The 17884-nt window shown below is 39.1% G+C and overlaps 1 protein-coding gene and 2 pseudogenes across 2 annotated transcripts in view; 2 read left to right on the forward strand and 1 right to left on the reverse strand.

Moving 5' to 3' along the window:
• The window catches only part of LOC105487459 (growth hormone receptor), a 314004-nt gene that overhangs the window by 255231 nt on the left and 40889 nt on the right, over positions 1-17884 (reverse strand). The gene's annotated exons all lie outside the window — the stretch shown is intronic.
• On the forward strand, positions 6806-8240 carry LOC139363894 (zinc finger protein 35 pseudogene; annotated as a pseudogene).
• LOC105487503 (SERPINE1 mRNA-binding protein 1-like) lies at positions 8294-9757 on the forward strand (annotated as a pseudogene).

Genomic DNA, 17884 nt, shown 5'->3' on the forward strand with positions numbered 1-17884 from the left:
TGGGCAGACTGCTTGATCCCAGGTGTTGGAGACCAGCCTGGGCAACATGTCAAAACCCCAGCTCTACAAAAAATACAAAAATTAGCCAGGGGTGGTGATACACGCCTGTAGTCCTAGCTACTCGAATCCCTTGAGCTCCAGAGGTGGAGGCTGCAGTGAGCTGAGATCGCGCCACTGCACTACAGCCTGGGTGACAAAGTGAGACCCTGTCTCAAAAAATAAATAAATAGAGAGTAAGTGTGAATGCTAGCAAGAATCACAAGTGTGTGCGAGAAGAGATGGAATAGAAGGCAAAAAAGAGAGACCATCCCCTATCAGGGTTTTATTGATAGACTATTAGAGGTAGTAACACCTGAAACACCATATAAATTGCCTGAATGTCAAAAATCTCAAATTTCTGTTGAATTTCTGTTGGCCAGTATTTCTCTGTCAGAAAGGAACTTTAGAGAAAGGCTTTATAATTACATAAAGTAGTAGAGGAAAAGGAGAATACAGTTTTCAAACAATTTCTCTCTTCAGTCAGGAGTTTCTCATCATGATTTTCATAATTCATCACCAATTTGCATTATTTTAAAGAATTTGCTATTTTTAAAAATAAGTTAGGCCAGGTGCAGTGGCTCACACCTGCCATCCCAGCACTTTGGAAGGCCAAGACAGGCAGATCACAAGGTCAGGAGATGGAGACCATCCTGGTCAAAATGGTGAAACCCTGTCTCTACTAAAATATAAAAAATTAGCCAGGCATGGTGGCACCAACCTGTAATCCCAGCTACCTGGGAAGCTGAGGCAGGGAAATCACTTGAACCCTGGAGCAGAGGTTGCAGTGAGTTGAGATCGCAGTAAGCTGAGATCGCGCCACTGCACTCCAGCCTGGGCGACTGAGAGGGACTCCATCTCAAAAAAAAAAAAAAAAAAAAAAAAAAAAAAAAAAGCCAGGCATGGTGCGTCACACCTGTAATCCCAGCACTTTGGGAGGCTGAGGTGGGCGGATCACGAGGTCAGGAGATCCAGATCATCCTGGCTAACACGTGAAACCGTGTCTCTATGAAAAATACAAAAAATTAGCTGGGCTAGGTGGCGGGCGCCTGTAGTCCCAGCTACTAGGGAGGCTGAGGCAGGAGAATGGCGTGAACCCAGGAGGCAGAGCTTGCAGTGAGCCGAGATCGCACCACTGTACTCCAGCCTAGGTGACAGAGCGAGATTCCGTCTCAAAACAAACAAACAAACAAAAAATATATATTATATATATAATCTGATGTATATTTCTCAATTCATGACACCCTTTGCATGGAATTCTTCTTTAAAATGAACCCTAAAGAGGGGAGAAAAAAGCCCCATTTTCCCACTGTCAAATGCTGTTGGGATTACGGATTCGAATTTACTCTCACTCACCACGTCACAACATTTTGATTGCTGACTCTGACTTTTGGCTGATTCTGCTACACAGGCAATTTCCAGATTGTTACTTATTTCATTCCTATACCCAGTGGAAGACCCATGTTTTCAGGGCCTGAAACTTATACAATTTGGTTGGGGGTCCTTTTTAAGACAAAAAAATACACAATTACAAATACAAAACGTGCATGGCCACTTTAATGCCACCCAACTGGAAAGGGAAGGACAAAGGAGGGAAAGTTGAATTGGAAGAAGACAATAATTTTAACAAATCATGGCTGAAACACATTACGTTTTACAATTTTTATAAAATAATGACCATAATAACACATTAGTAGGGTCCCTTCCAGGACCCTGGAAGGAGTCTCTGCAAGTGAGGGGCCTTGAGGCTTCAGATTTTATAGCTTCACAAATCTGCGTCTGTTATAAACCCAAATCTCCACTGCCTTCACTATATCCAAACCTAGAGGGAAATTCCAGCTCAAGCATAAATCCAATGCTCTTTACCGGTTCCCTTTAACCCATAGAAAGACTTAAATTTTCACATGAGGAATAGTTAAAAATCAAAGGCAGGCCAGGCACAGTGGCTCATGCCTGTAATCCCAGAACTTTGGGAGGCTGAGGTGGGCAGATCACTTGAGGTCAGGAGTTCCAGACCAGCCTGGCCAACGTGGTGAAACCCCGTCTCTACTACAAATACAAAAATTAGCCAGGTGTGGTGGCGGGTGCCTATAATCCAAGCTACTACTCAGGAGGCTGAGGCAGGAGAATCACTTAAACCCAGGAGGAGGGAGTTGCAATGAGCTGAGATCGCACCACTGCACTCCAGCCTGGGTGACACAGCAAGACTCTGTCTCAAAAAAAAAAAAAAAGAAAAGAAAAAATATCAAGGGCAAAAAAAAAAAAGAAAAACTGTTGTAGAAAACAGTTAAAAATCAAGGGTGAAAAAAGAAAAAAATATATTGTAGGCAAATATATGTTCCTATAGCTACAGGTTTTATAAAATAGAGTACATATTATCAAAATGTTCCTCTTCATGTTCTTAGTGACTAAAATCCATGTCTCTCTTAAGTTCCCTGCCTTTTTTTTGCTGTTGTTGCTTAAACAGTATCTTCCATCGTGGTTCCCAGGCTTAGATCAGACAGACACGCAGATATGCTTCATTCAGAAATAACTCGCCAAAGACCTCTGCCTGATTCTGAAGGTATTGGCAAGCCTCTCATACAGAGTGTCTTACAGAAGTCCAATCCTGACTACTCACCAGACAGCAGGTAGAGCACACTGCCATCCTAAACCAGGCACTTCTACAATCAGAAGAAGGGCCTTCGTGGAAGCAGGTTGGCAGACAGACACTCTTCTTTTTTTTGTTTTGTTTTGTTTGTTTGTTTGTTTGAGAGACTCAGTCTTGTTCTGTTGCCTGTTTGTTTTTTTGGGAGACTGAGTCTTGTTCTGTCGCCCAGGCTGGAGTGCTGCGGCACGATCTTGGCTCACTACAACCTCTGCTTCCCGGGTTCAAGCGATTCTCCAGCCTCAGCCTCCCAAGTAGCTGGGATTACAGGTGTGCACCACCACGCCCTGTTAATTTTTTGTATTTTTAGTAGAGATGGGGTTTTGCCATGTTGGCCAAGCTGGTTTTGAACTCCAGACCTCAAGTGATCCACCCAACTTGGGATCCCAAAGTGCTAGGATTACAGGCATGAGCCACCACACCCGGCCAGACAGACACTTTTCAATAGACCTTTCTAATTTGCTTATCAGCTTTTCTGAGCTTTGCCTTAAGAATAAGGCCTCATTATTAAACCACATATTGCAGTGTTCACTGCCATGAATTCACCGAGTTAGGTTGAATTCTGGTAATGCCCTGCTATATATCCAACACAGACGTAGATACAAATTATTTCTATCTATAGAGAAAAATATTATCTTTGGGCCATTCATAACTCTCCACTTAGAAATCGGGAATCTGAGTCAAGAGTTTCATTTGAACCTGGGAGACAGAGGCTGCAGGGACACGAGATCACGCCATTGGACTCCAAGAGTTCCAGGGCAAAGCTCTGGGCAACAGGGTGAGACTCTGTCTCAAAAAGAAAGAAAGAAAAAAAAAGAAACTACTTAGAAATGATAAGGCCTCATTGTCAAACTACACATTCCACTGATTACTGCCGTGAATTCACCCAGTTAGGGTGAATTCTGGTGATGCCCTGCTATACTTCCAACACAGACCTATAATACAAATTCTTTCTATCTACAGAGAAAAATATTATCTTTAGGTTTTCATACCTCTTTCACTTAGAAACAGTAGTTTCATTCTTAGACTCAGCTGCTTCTCTGGTAAAAATCATTGCGTCATAGCAATTCACCCAATCTTAAGGCATACACTGACTTTTAACATTATTTAGCATAACCAACCTAAGGGAGGTGACATCAAAGTCATGAAATCACAGAGTAACAGAATCTTGGAACACAGGGAACCTCTGAGACGACTTGGTTGTACCTCCTATCCAGCAGAAGGAGTCTAATCCCCAGAGCTCAGGAGCTTGTTCAGCTGGCCCCACCTAAACACATCTACTGACAAGAAGCTCTTTCCCTTAGAGGCCAGGCGGTTTCTTTGGAAATTGACTTTAGCATTTAGAAACTCTTCCTTATATTTGCTTTCTTATAGGCCTTAGTCACCCATCCACCACTCCTCAGCTGGAAGCAGCCAAGAATAACATCTTATTCTACCAATGACAATCCCTCAAATTCTTATGGGTTATATACCATGTTCCACTTAGGCGTCTAATTATCTTTCTACTATTTGGCATAATTTCTTGCCATGTCACTGTTCTGGCAAATGCTTCTAATGTTCTCTAATTTGTCAATATCCTTCTTAAAACATTTCATCTAGACTTAAAGCTATTAACCGAGATGTGGTCTATTATGACTATTTGTATATATATATTTCTTTTTTGTGCAATAGCATATATACAGTCCACAAATGAGTTAACTTCTGGGGGTAACTGTGCCAAATGCTTGGATCAAATTAAGCTCATGACCAATTACATATAAAACCAGAACATGAGAACATAAGCCAGATTCTCTATGAGGAAGTAAAGCATACATCTCCAGAAGTAAAGCATCTTAAAATAATCATCTTCCTGTAGATGTTTAAGGGATGGAATTTTATGATAATTTCCCCCCACCACTGACCTGCTGCAGAGTTTGTCAACTCAACATCAAAAAGCTCATCATCAGATTTTGCAAAAGACCTCTTGTTTATCCCAGCCTAAGTGAATGTTCTTATGAATTTTAATCACTTGCTGCACAATGTTGGTATAGTGTCAAGGCCCAAAGTAGGCATTAAATAGTTACTTGCTGACTAAGCCATTAGATAAATGAATGACTAGTTCCCACTCTCTCCCATCTTGTCTAATAATGTTGATTGTCTTTCATCAGTGTATTTCTCCCCACATCACCCTTAAGAGCTATAGTTCTCCATTAGGGTTCTGAACAGTGATAATATCGTTGTTTCTGCCATCAAATGATTCTGTTACTTTACAGAAAATCCTAAGCCGCCTAAGACCCCTGTTTTTCCATCTGAACAATCCGGTCATTTTATTTATTATTTAAACAAAGACATATAGTACTTGTTACAGATCAGCTACAGTTCTAGGCACTTAAGAAATATAAATTCATTTAATCTTCAGGAAAACCAGACTGAGGCACAGGAAAGTTAACTAATTTACTAAAGATTATATAGCTAGCAAATGATGAAGGTGGGATTTGAACTAGGCAGTCTGAATTTTCTATGTGTGTTAACCACTAGGCCATGCTACCTATCCACATGCTCTGACAGCATAATGTTTAGGTAAGTAGGAAAGTCAATGATCACACTCCTTGCATCATAAGGGAATATCTTAGTGTATCAAAAACTGCTTGCTTTTCCATTAGTTCCTCAAATAGTATCTTTTCCTTCCAGTCCTCATATTTTTGAAAGTTACTAACCAAAGGACAAATCACTCAAAACATGGCATTTTGAACATAGAGTGGATGCCTTGAGTTGATTTGGATTCCTTCCAGTCACAACTGTTGGAATTATTTACCTGAAATGTTAAGGACCATGAGAGCCAGTTGACCTATTGCCAGAACAAGAGCAAATCAAAAAAGTGCTATACCAGGCACCAGGAATCTGAGGGAAAAGGAAAAACGTACTTCCTCAGAAAAACATCTAAGTATAGGCTATTTCAGCTTAGTGCTGGCCCAGCTGAAGGTAGGAACAGAAAGGTACTCAGATATTTGCATGCAGCTTACCATAGTGTAAATAGTGACTTGTACCCTCACAAATAAGAAAATTTGGAGGCCTTAATCCAAAATGTCCAGTATAATTGTTAATAATTATACTATCTCTTCTATCCCAATATGCATGATCCATCCCACCACTACACTTCCTCCTTTATCAACTGTTTGTACACATAAAAATATACGAAATAATTTACTTTTCCCACTTCCCATTAGGCTTTCTTAAGTTCCCTGAACCCACCTATTCCAATGAACAGTGAGAAAATGCAGTTTGTTAGCAGTAAATAAAAAAATAGACAATAAAGGTCTTATCTCAAGTTTCCAAACTCTCTCTCTTTCCCAGAACAAGAAGCTTTCTAGAATAATATCATCTAGAACTATCTTTTAATTCGTCATAAATTCATAATCAAACATAACTCCATTTTAGAGACGTTAAAAATTCATTTTGAAATTTACCTTGCCTGACATTTACTGGCAAATTTTTAAAAATTTGCTCTTTGATCTTGTGGGATGAGCTGAAGCAGGCGCTCTTGGCTCCGCGCAGCCCGCTGCAATCCGTGGAGGAATGTGCCGCCGAGCAATCATCATGCCTGGGCACTTACAGGAAGGCTTCAGTTGCGCGGTCATCAACCGATTGGACCAGTTATTTGACAACGAATCGGACCCCTTCGAGGTGCTGAAGGCAGCGGAGAACAAGAAAAAGCAAGCTGGCAGGGGCGGCATTGGGGGCCCTGGGGCCAAGAACGGCAGCTCAGGCTGCGGCCCAGACCAACTCCAAGGGGGCAGGCAAATAGCTAGCTGCGCAAGGAGCCCCAGAAAGACCGCAAGAATCCGTTGCCACCCCAGCGTGGCGCGGTTGACAAGAAAGAGGAGATGCAGCCGCCTCTGGCGCTTAAGAAAGAAGGAATATGGGTCATCGTTCTCGTGCCAGTAGGCGCTGAGGTCCCGGTCCCTCAGCCTCCTGCTGCAGAGCCAGTGAACTCAGGTCGGGCCTCTCAGCTGCCCACATAGGCAGTACTTATCTTGGCCCTGGGAAGAAACTCAAGAAGAAGCTTTTGAAACATAAAGCTTAGATGGGGTTTGACCTCTGCTGGGCAGCTCCCAGCTATAGGCGTTCCCCTGCTAAGCAGAGATGACTGCAGAATTGAGAGAAGCCATGGCCCTAGCCCTACGGGGCCCAGTGAAGGTGAAAAAGGAGGAGGAGGAAGAAGAAAACTTCCCAGGTCAGGTACCCAGCCAACAAGTGCACTCTGAAAACATGGAAGTCTAGATCCCAGGGGAGGGTCGTCAGACTGGTGAATCAGAAGAGGAAGAAAGGGTGCTGAAACCAAGAACCTTCAGTTACTGGTTCCAAAAACTGACATATGTGAGGAAGCTGAAAATCCCCTCATCATATTCGGAAAATCCAGAAAGCTGATTCTTAAGGACCTGAGTTAAGACAAGCTTGTGAAAAAGAAAACATGTTAAAGAGGCAGAGAATAAGGAGTGAAATGAAAGATTTCAGATAAGTGATAGTGAATGACTGTCACTTACCTGAAAGTTTCAAAGAAGAGGAAGATCAGAAATGTAAGAAATCTGGGGGAAAATACACCCTTAATTCTGACACTGTTAAAAATCCAAAAACCCAGCCTGGGTGAAAGTCTTTTACATTGTAGTGCATGTGGGAAAGGATTTAGTCAGAGTGCAAACCTCATTGTGCATCAGAGAATCCACACTGGGGAGAAACCTTTTGAATGTCATGAGTGTGGGAAGGCCTTCATTCACAGTGCAAACCTCGATGTGCATCAGAGAATCCACACTGGACAGAAACCTTATATTTGCTCAAAATGTGGGAAAGCCTTCACTCAGAGTTCAAATCTGACCATACATCAAAAAATCCACTCCTTAGAAAAAACCCTTAAGTGCAGTGAAAGGTTTAACTATAAACCTTTAGTTATAGCTCACAACTTGCTTGGCACCAGAAAGTCCACATTACAGAAAATGCTGTAAATGTAATGAGTGTTGGAAAATATTTACTGGGAGCTCAAACCATATTGTCCACCAGAGGATCCACACTGGGGAGAAGCCCTCTGCCTGTAACGATTGTGGCAAAGCATTTACCGAGAGTGCAAATCTTATTGTACATCAGTGAAGCCATACTGGTGAGAAGCCATATGAGTGAAAAGAGTATGGGAAAACCTTTAGTTGTTTTTCACACCTTATTATGCACCAGAGAATTCACACTGCACAGAAATCTTATGACTGCAGCGAATGTGGGAAAACCTTCAGTCAGCTCTCTTGCCTTTTTGTCCACCAGAGAATTCACAGTGGAGATCTTCCTTTTGTGTGTAATGAATGTGGGAAGGCCTTCACATGTAGCTCATACCTACTTATTCAACAGAGAATCCATAATGGAGAAAAACCTTACACGTGTAATGAGTGTGGGAAGGCCTTCAGACAGAAGTTGAGCCTCACCGTGCACCAGAACACCCACACTGGGGAGAAGCCCTATGAATGTAAGAAGTGTGATAGCTTTCATTTCCAACTCATACCTGATGCGACACCATAGAACCCATCTTGTTGAATAACAAGTAAGGAAGAGGAAGACTTCCAGCATTGGTCATAACCTTCCGCCTCCCAAATGAGACCCCTCCTTGTTGTTTTCTTCCTCCTTTATAAAGATGAGGCCTACGTCCTTAAAGGTTACAGTTTTCAGGAATGCAGCACAAAACATAAGATAAACATTTCAGAAGTTAATTTAAAGAAAACTAAAAGTAAGCACCTGAAGGCAAGGACTTTAACTGAACCTTAAGCAGTCATGTTTTCTGAAATGGAATGTGGCTTTCTTAGGAATGGATCATACAAAGCTAAGTAGTAATGATTGTATTTGGGGAAAGGTCTTTTTTGCTTAATTTTGTTTTTAAAAACTCTGATGACTGCTTGAGCAACAGGCAGGTTATCCCCCTGGTTGAATTCAGGTTGAACCGTGTATTCTAATATTTCTGGTTAAGTGGTGACTAGGTAAGGAAACCACTTGGGGTTACAATTCAACAATTCACTTATGAATGTTTATAAGCTTTCCATTTCCTAAGTAATTTTTTAAAAGCTAGTCAAAAGAAAAAACCTTAACTGTCTACTGTACCAAAAATGGACAGAAATAGGAAATGGCCTTTTTCCTTACTGTCTATACCCCCTGAACCTTGATATTGTAAAGCTCTGGAGACCTCTGAATGACTCTGTTCTGACCATTCCCTAGTCTGCATGGCCAAGCCCTCAAGAATTGATGGACACCACACACCAGCTATAGACATTTGCTAGGATTGACAACTCCTTCTCCAAACAACTCAAACTCCCAATTCCCATCGCATTCCATTTGGGTAAAATGCAACCAACAGCCCCCTTCCTGGATAGAGGAATCGAAGAATAAAGCTTGCCTAGAGGAAAAAGAAAAAAAAAAAGAAAAAAAGAAGAAGGAATAAGACAAGTTGGAAGAAGACCTGATCAACAACTTCAGGGTGAAGGGAAAATAATTGATAGAAGACCAGAAAGGAGACCACCTTGTGAACAAAGATTTGAAAAGCCACTTGAAGAAAAGGTTGAAGGAGGTGAATTTTCAGTTGATAGACCAATTATTGACTGACCTATTTGAGGTCGTGGTGGTCTTGGAAGAGGTTGAGAGGGCAGTGGACGTGCAATGGGTCAAGGAGATGGATTTGATTCTCATGGCAAACATGAATTTGATAGGTATAGTGGAAGTGATAGATCTTGTTTTTCACATTACAGTGGCCTGAAGCACAAGGACCTGTAACATGGAGGTAGCGGATCTCACAATTGGGGAATTGTCAAAGATGAATTAACAGAGTCCCCCAAATACATTCAGAAACAAATATCTTGTAATTGCAGTGACTTGGATCAATCAAATGTGACTGAGGAAACACTTGAATGTGAAGAACATCATCCAGTGGCAGACACTGAAAATAAAGAGAATGAAGTTGAAGAGGTGAAAGAGGAGGGTCCAAAAGAGATGACTTTGGATGAGTGGAAGGCTATTCAAACTAAGGACCGGGCAAAAGTAGAAACCTCTTCAATCCCTTTATACCCTTAACCTAACTTTCTCTTACTGGTGGGTAATAACTGAAAATAAAGATTTATTTTCATGCAAAAAAAAAAAAATCTGTTCTTCAAGATCATCACATTCAGTATAAGAAAATCAAACTTTCTGTCCAAATGTACTGTTCTGGCTTTGTCAACTCGACAGAATCCTCTGGGCCCAGCTATTCCACTTGTCAACTCTTGACTCAGGTACTTGTTCCAAACCAGGGGACCCCTCTGCTTTTCATTAAAGATTATTATAACTAACTTAGACAAAAGGAACTGAACTTTGTCACACAGCACCAGAATTCCCAGCACTTTACAGAATAATCATTCTTTATCTTTAGAATGTTCACAGAGTTGCTCAATTGACAATAGGAAACAAACTTTTTCTCAAAAGAGAATCTCTTCCTTTTTCATTTCTTCATGATTTACCCCAAAATAAATATATTCCAGTGCACCATTTCAAACAGTTTAATTCATCCATTTGTGTTACTATGCCCTAGTTACTTCTAATCAGGAAAGAGGGTCACATTCCCTTCCTTTCCTTGTAGTGGAGAAGAGAGAAGATACTCATAATGATAGACATTAGCAAGTGCATTCTGTGTGTGTGCACACACAGACATTCATAATTTAGATTATTAGTTCTGCTAAGGACTCTAGGGATTACCTAGGGTTAAGGATGGCCTAGTTAAACCCTCTTCAATCTCTTTATACCCTTAACAAAACTAAGATAACATGGCAGAGACTTCCTTGGTTCTTTTCCTTCTTCCAGTCTCTCAGCACACACCTGCAGAATGGATTCATGACCCTCCTACTTTTCCTCTGCTCCACACTTGCCTGTTTCTTCTCTCTTTCCTCTTGACTTGGTTCACTCTCTTTCTGAGCTTCCTTCTTTCCCATAATCTACCACCTTCCAGAGAGCTCATTCACATAGTGCATCCATGCATTGCATGTATGTGTTTCTGATGGCATGACCCCACTGCCAATTCTCTAAAATTTCAAAAGTAAAATAAGCAAACTTACAACTTCCTGCTTCAGATAAAGCAAAAGGACACTTTCATTTGGAACACAAAGAGAGAAAACTAATATTTGAGTCAGAAAGTAAGCTCCCATTCACCATTACATCCTTCGCATTGAGAGTAGTACATGTACATCGTAAATGCTCAATAAACACATCCACTTGCAGATAGCTGAGGAGCTCTGAGTCAGCAGCAGGTAGTAGATAATGAAAGCAAACTGAATTAGAAGTCAGAAGACTAAGCATCTAGCACCAGCTCTGACTGAATCAAGTTATGTGACTCTGAGCACCTTTTTTTTTTTTTTTTGGTAGTATCAACAGGGTAACACTAAATTATTTCTAAGGTATTTTCTGTTTTTAAAATTCAATGATGATAAAACATGAATTACAGCTAAAGATTAAAAGGCCTTCAAAGAGGTTTATAGTCCAACCACTACCACTCCCTTTATTTCATATTTCCAGAAAGACGACTATTTGTCCCGTTTGAAAATTTTCCAGGAAAACATTTGATTTTCCTATTGTCATCTGCATGCAAATTTTAGCATAAGAAAATAGTTCTCAGATTTAACCCAAAATCCATTTCTATGTTTATACTGCTGCTAATCAATTTAGGACTTAAATATCTAATTATAAAATTTCACAACCCTCATAATCTTGGGATGTAATTTTATTTTCAATGCAAGTATTAAAAGATATGGCCAATAAGGCATAAAAACATTTTCCCTGAAGTCATGTCATTGACTAAATCATGGAGCTGGTCTATTCAGCTTCTCTCTCAATATACATTTATAGCAGGACATGACTAGTTTTCACCTAAGAAAACCCTGCTTATTAAATTATATTTCATTCACCACGACTCCTTATTTATCTCAGTAATATTTAATGGAAAAGTAAATAATACATTATTACATAAATGCTTAGAGAGATGACAGTAATCTTATTCTAAATTAAATAAAGAAAAGTTAAATAAATATTACAATCTTTTAGTATGAACCTTAAAATAATAAATCTACCTCATTTTTTATAGCTTATTCTTGAAATATTTATCAGTGTAATACTGAAACTAACATCATTAATTATTTTCTGGATTTTTTTATTTTTCAAAAACTTAAGTTAGATTGTATGCTAGTTCCCATTCAGATCTTAATATAATTACTAATTCATTTTTAACACATCCTGATTTTCCATTTCAGTAATGCATTTTAATGCATAGCTATATATCCCCATTATAAAACTATGCAATAGGAAGTGCTGACATTACAACCTTGTATTATAATTTTTGAATTTGACGACCTCCCTAGATGTATATATCCACACACATACACATGCACACGCACACACACACTTTGTTTTCAAGTATCTAAAACAAAGACTCACTCTTAAACCATAATAAACCAGAAACAAAAAAAGAAAATTGCTTTCAATAATGAGTAACCTTAAGTTTATATAAGGTAATTATTTATATAATCTCATTATCTATTTGAAAACAGACCTGTGGGGAAAAAAGCAATAGTTCATTTGCATATTATGACAAAGTGGTTTAAATCTATATTTGAATTAAGGAAGTTACTCAAACCTAAAGTTTTTGTTTTCCCCTTGCAACTCTTTTTGTGTAGAAAAGTAAATAAGGAATCCTAAACAAGTACTATTAAATTTTGCTTAACTTCATCTTAATGAGGAATGACTTCATCATTCCTATGGCCATGCTGAAAAATTAAACTTATCTCTGAGAGTCTGTGTTGAGAAACATGAAAATCAATCTAATGACAGAAACAGAGCTATGATCTGTATCAGATGGACGAGAGAAAACCAACATTTCAAATAAATCCTTAACAGAGTAGCATCCATTTTCATTGCTAAATTCGGTGTCTATATGTGGGTTGGAAATGTATCTGGGTGAACATTAGATTTAATACTCATTTTTAAGACCCTACTTCTGAAACCTGTCCTGGAATAGTTTCATGACAACTTGCTTATGTAGCAGCTTTGGCCTCTGGGTACCATATTTCTGACAGGACAGGAGACTCCATACCAGACGGAGAAGGTTCACAATCTCTTTGGAATCTGTTAATTGGAGGGGTCTGTCAGAGGCAAAATAATAAAGAAAACGATGCTCTTTCCCTGTGTTTTTCCATTCTCCTCACCTAGTGCCTACCAGTCTGTCCTGCTAGCAGCTGGCTTCCCTAAAGCTAGATGTTCAGGCCTCAGTCTCACTGGATTAAATCTTCATGCAGTGGACTTTTTCTTTTTTCATGTCCCCTTCCATAAATACTAAGAGACATCCTGCGCTGGAGGTAGAATCAAGAGCAAAACACAACTGGCTCCCAAAGTGCTGACAGACTATTGGGAGGAAGACAAACATTTATGAAACAGTCATACAGATAAACACAGAATTCTCCTGCTGGGGACTGCCACCAAGGAGACATTCATGGTGCTATGAAAGCACATGATAGGGGAATATGATCCACTCCCAGGGTTCAGGGAAGGCCTCCCCAAGGAAATGACAATTGGGCTGACAGTCATGATGTAAGGGGTTCACAATGAGCAAATGCTGAGTTTGTGGACCTGGAAGATGATCAGTGTGGCCACTGCCAAAAAGGAGGATTATGATATGAAGCTGGAAAATGGAAGGCAGGTGTCAGACCTTGTGACTTTTGGAGAAACGTTAAAGATTTATTCTAAAAGCCTTGGAGAACATTGATGAATATTATGTGGATAATGAATGAAATAATGAGGTCAGAGTTCAGAAAAAAGGTCCACTGTGGTAAACAGATAGGGTTTGGGGTTGAGGAGGGCAAAGTACTGCCAGCCTGCCTCCTTCCTTCCCTCCACTATTACAAGGGGCAGCTGTGTCCTCCTTTGCTAGGACCCACATTTCACTCACTAGAACTGCTCTTATAAATCACCTCAGTCCCTTTTTCTTCCTTATTGGCAAAGAAGGAGAAGTTCATCCTAGGAATAAAAGCATATCCCAGATATTCAGAGACAAGGAGTCTTCAATTTTTCATCTGCAAAGCATGATTAATGGTGGGATGTTGGGCAGCTGAGGACTCTAAGATACATTTGGAAACATGGGATCCTCTTTAAGCCTCTCGAATGATATTAAATTAGGTCCTAGAAGACCATTTGAAGAAAACACACCAGAGCCCTAATTATGCCAATTGGTCTTCATTGATTAACAATGAAAGATAACTATTTCCTTACTGACAGGCACTCAAATGAGACTGGGTATTAATATAGCCTTCATTATTAAACTTTTTTTTTTCTAGATTTCCTATTAACCTACCAACTATTAACTATTAGGAAACACTCTTTTTTGCTTTTGGGTTGATGGATGGTGTTTGCAGATTTAACATTCTGCAGATAAAAATATAAGTTTAACATACAAAATTACTGCAGTCATAGGACTATTCTAATGGGAGTTGAACCCTTTCCAGAGAGGAACAAGCACCATCAGAGTCAACCATTTGCATAAATAAGTAAGATCCATTCCAAACTTCCTGGAAACTAACTTTAAGTGCCTACTATAGGTCAGCAGCATGAAAAACAAAGTACTTAAGCAATTTCATTTAAAACTCACAAAAAAAGCATGTGGCAAGTTGAAGAAAATGTAATGTGTTAGCTAGTAAAAGTGATAGCTAGTAAGTTAGAACCAGGATTGGAAATTTTAAGTAACTTACGTATTTAGTAAATTTAAGTAACCTGCTTACATGGTATATTAGTTGGCTTGGGCTGCCATAACAAAATACTACAGTTTGGGTGATTTAAACAATGAAAAATTATTTCTCACAGTTCTGGAGGTTGGGAAGTCCAAGATCAAGGTGCCAGACACTTAAGTTCCTGGTGAGGGCTCTCTTCTGAGCTTGCAGATGGCCACTTCTCACCATGTCCTCATATAGCAAAGAGAGAGGACTCTGGTGTCTCTTCCTCTTCTTGTAAGAGCACCAACTCTATAGGATTGGCGACCTATCCTTAAGACTTCATTTAACTTTTACCAGCTCCTCACAGGCCCTAATCTCAAATTCAGCCACATTGGAGGTTAGGGCTTCAACCTATGAATTTGGGGAGCTGGGAAACACAAACATTCAGTGCACAACACGTGACTAAAAAATGATAAGAGCCAAGATTTGAACTATGGTGTCTAAAGCCCCAGGCTGGGTCCAATTCTCATGCAGTCTCTCTCAAAGTGGAGTAGTAGTAGTTTGAATTTCAAAGCCTAGAACATCATCACTAGTGGATTAGGACAATCGGACTTACTTATCAAATCTCAAGCCCAGCTAGCAAACACACAAAAGATAGTCCTGCATCATAATATTGTTCCAGTATCACACTCATTAATCTTTTGTTTTTTCTTTTAACTTTTAAGTTCAGGAGTACTATGCAGGTTTGTTATATAAGCAAATGGCATGTCAGAGGGGTATGGTGTACAGATTACTTTGCCACTCAGGTAATAAGCATAGTATCTAATAGGTAGTTTTTAAATCCTCATTCTCTTCCCTCCCTCTACCCTTGAGTAGGCCCCAGTGTCTGCTGTTCTCTTGTTTCCATATGTACTCAATGTTTAGCTTCCACTTAAAAATGAGAACATGTTGTATTTGGTTTTCTGTTCCTGTGTTAGTCCACTTACGATAATGGCCTCCAGCTTCATCCATGTTGCTGCAAATGACATGATCTCATTTCTTTTTATGGTTGCGTGGTATTCCATGGTATATATGTATCACGTTTTCTTTATCCAGTCTACTATTGATGGACATTTAGTTTGATTCTATGTCTTTGTTATTGTGTTTCTGTCATAGTACCACAATGAAAATATATATGCATGTGTCTTTATGGTAAAATGATTTATATTCCTTTGGGTTTATGTCCAATAATGGGATTGTTGGGTCTAATGGTAATTCTACTTTGAGTTCTTTGAGAAACTACCAAACTGTTTATCACAATTGCTGAACAATTTACATTCCCACCAGCAGTTTATAAGCATTCCCTTTTCTCTACAACCTCACAAGCATCTGCTTTTCATTTTTTTTGATAATAGCCATTCTGACTTGTGAGATGGTATCTCATTGTGGTTTTGATTTGCATTTCCATAATGATTAGTGATACTGAGCATTTTTTCATCTGCTTGTTGGCCACATGTATGTCTTCCTTTGAAAAATGTCTACTAATGTTCTTTGCTCACTTTTTAATTGGGTTGTTTTTTGCTTGTTGATTTGTTCAAGTTTGTTATGGATTCTGAATACCAGACTTTTGTCAGATGTGTAGTTTGCAAATATTTTCTCACATCCTGTAGGCTGTTTACTCTGTTGATAGATCTTTTGCTGTGCAGAAGCTCTTTAGTTTAATTACTTTCCATTTGTCAATTTTTGTTTTTGTTGCAATTGCTTTTGACATCTTTGTCATGAAATCTTTGCCAGGTCCTATGTCGAGAATGTCATTTCCTAGGTTATCTTCCAGGGTTTTTTTATAGTTTTAGGTTTTACATTTAAGTTTATAATGTATCTCAAGTTGATTTTTTATATGGTGTAAGGAGGGGTCTAGCTTCAATCTCCTGCATATGGCTAGCTAGCTTCCCAGCCCCATTTATTGAATAGAGAGTCCTTCCCCATTTCTTGTTTTTGTCAGCTTTATCAAAGATCAGATTGTTGTAGGTGTGTGGCATTATTTCTGGGCTCTCTAATCTGTTTCATTTGTCTATGTGTCTGTTTTTGTGCCAGCGACATGCTGTTTTGGTTACTGTAGCCTTATAGTATGATTTGAAGTCAGATAAAATGATGCCACCAGCTTTGTTGTTTTTGCTTTGGGTTGCCTTGGCTATTTGAGCTTTCCTTTGGTTCAGTATAAATTTTTAAACAGTTTTTGTCTGCCTCTGTGGAGAATGTCATTGGTAGTTTGACATACACTGATTCTGTAAATTGCTTTGGGCAGTATGGCTATTTTCACAATATTGATTCTTCCTATCCATTAGCATGGAATGTTTTTCTATTTTTTTGTGCCATCTCTGATTTCTCTGAACAACGTTTTATAATTATTGTTGTAGAGGTCTTTCCCCTCCTTGATTAGCTGTATTCCTAGGTATTTTATTCTGTCTGTGGCTATTGAGAATGGGATTGTATTCTTGAACTGGCTCTTAGCTTGGATGTTATCATTCAACTTCCTCAGTTAACCATCTCTACCTTCCTTATAGGCTCTTAATATAGGAAACAAATGGAGTTTTTTCACAATTATACTGCAAATTCCCATTCTGTGTTTTATACCAGGGAGCAAAGTTTAGTAAAAATCTGTGACTGAAACACAGGTAACAAATGGTATCTATCCTTTAAAACAGAAGTATATGCAAGCAGATAATTCATTACTAAGGTGGACGCATTCAAAAAACTAATTTATTAGTGCCAGAAAGCAGGTATTTGGTGGTGTAATATGTATAGTTTTTTTAGTTTAACGACATTTTCTTTCAAGTTAATCCTGAAGAGGCTGGAAGTAAAACCTTCTCCTTTAAGCAGAAATTTTCATTACTTGAGTTTGAACAAATAAAAGCTGAAAATTGTATTAATAAGTAACCCTTAAAAGACTTAACATTATCTTGAAGCCAACATAAAACTCCAAAATAAATTTTAAAAACATTAATGTATTTATATATTTATAAAATACCATTTACTATAACTATATAAAATACTAATTATGAAAATAAAAATTCATAAAATTTTAAATAAATCTTTAAAGTAGTAGAGATTATAGATCTCAGAGCATTTGTTATTTACTATCTTCATAAGGTTACTCCAAGGATTAAAAAAGATTGCTCTGAGTTTTAAAATATTGGTTTTATACGTGCCACACAAAGGGATCTGAGTGGCTCATGCCTGTAATCCCAGGTACTTGGGAGGCAGAAGCAGAAGGATTGTTTGACCCCAAGAGTTTAAGGCCAGCCTGGGCAACATAGCCAGATCCCATGTCCAAAAAATATGAAAAAAATTAGACAGATACAGTGGCTTGCACCTGTAGTCCCTGCTACTTGGGAGGCTGAGATAGGAGGATCACTTGAGCTCAGGAGTTCCAGGCTGCAATGAGTCATGATCATGCCACTGCACTCTAGCCTGGGCAATAGAGCAAGACCCTGTACCT

The sequence above is a fragment of the Macaca nemestrina genome, chromosome 6 (genome assembly GCF_043159975.1).
Source record: "Macaca nemestrina isolate mMacNem1 chromosome 6, mMacNem.hap1, whole genome shotgun sequence".
NCBI classification, from domain to species: domain Eukaryota; kingdom Metazoa; phylum Chordata; class Mammalia; order Primates; family Cercopithecidae; genus Macaca; species Macaca nemestrina.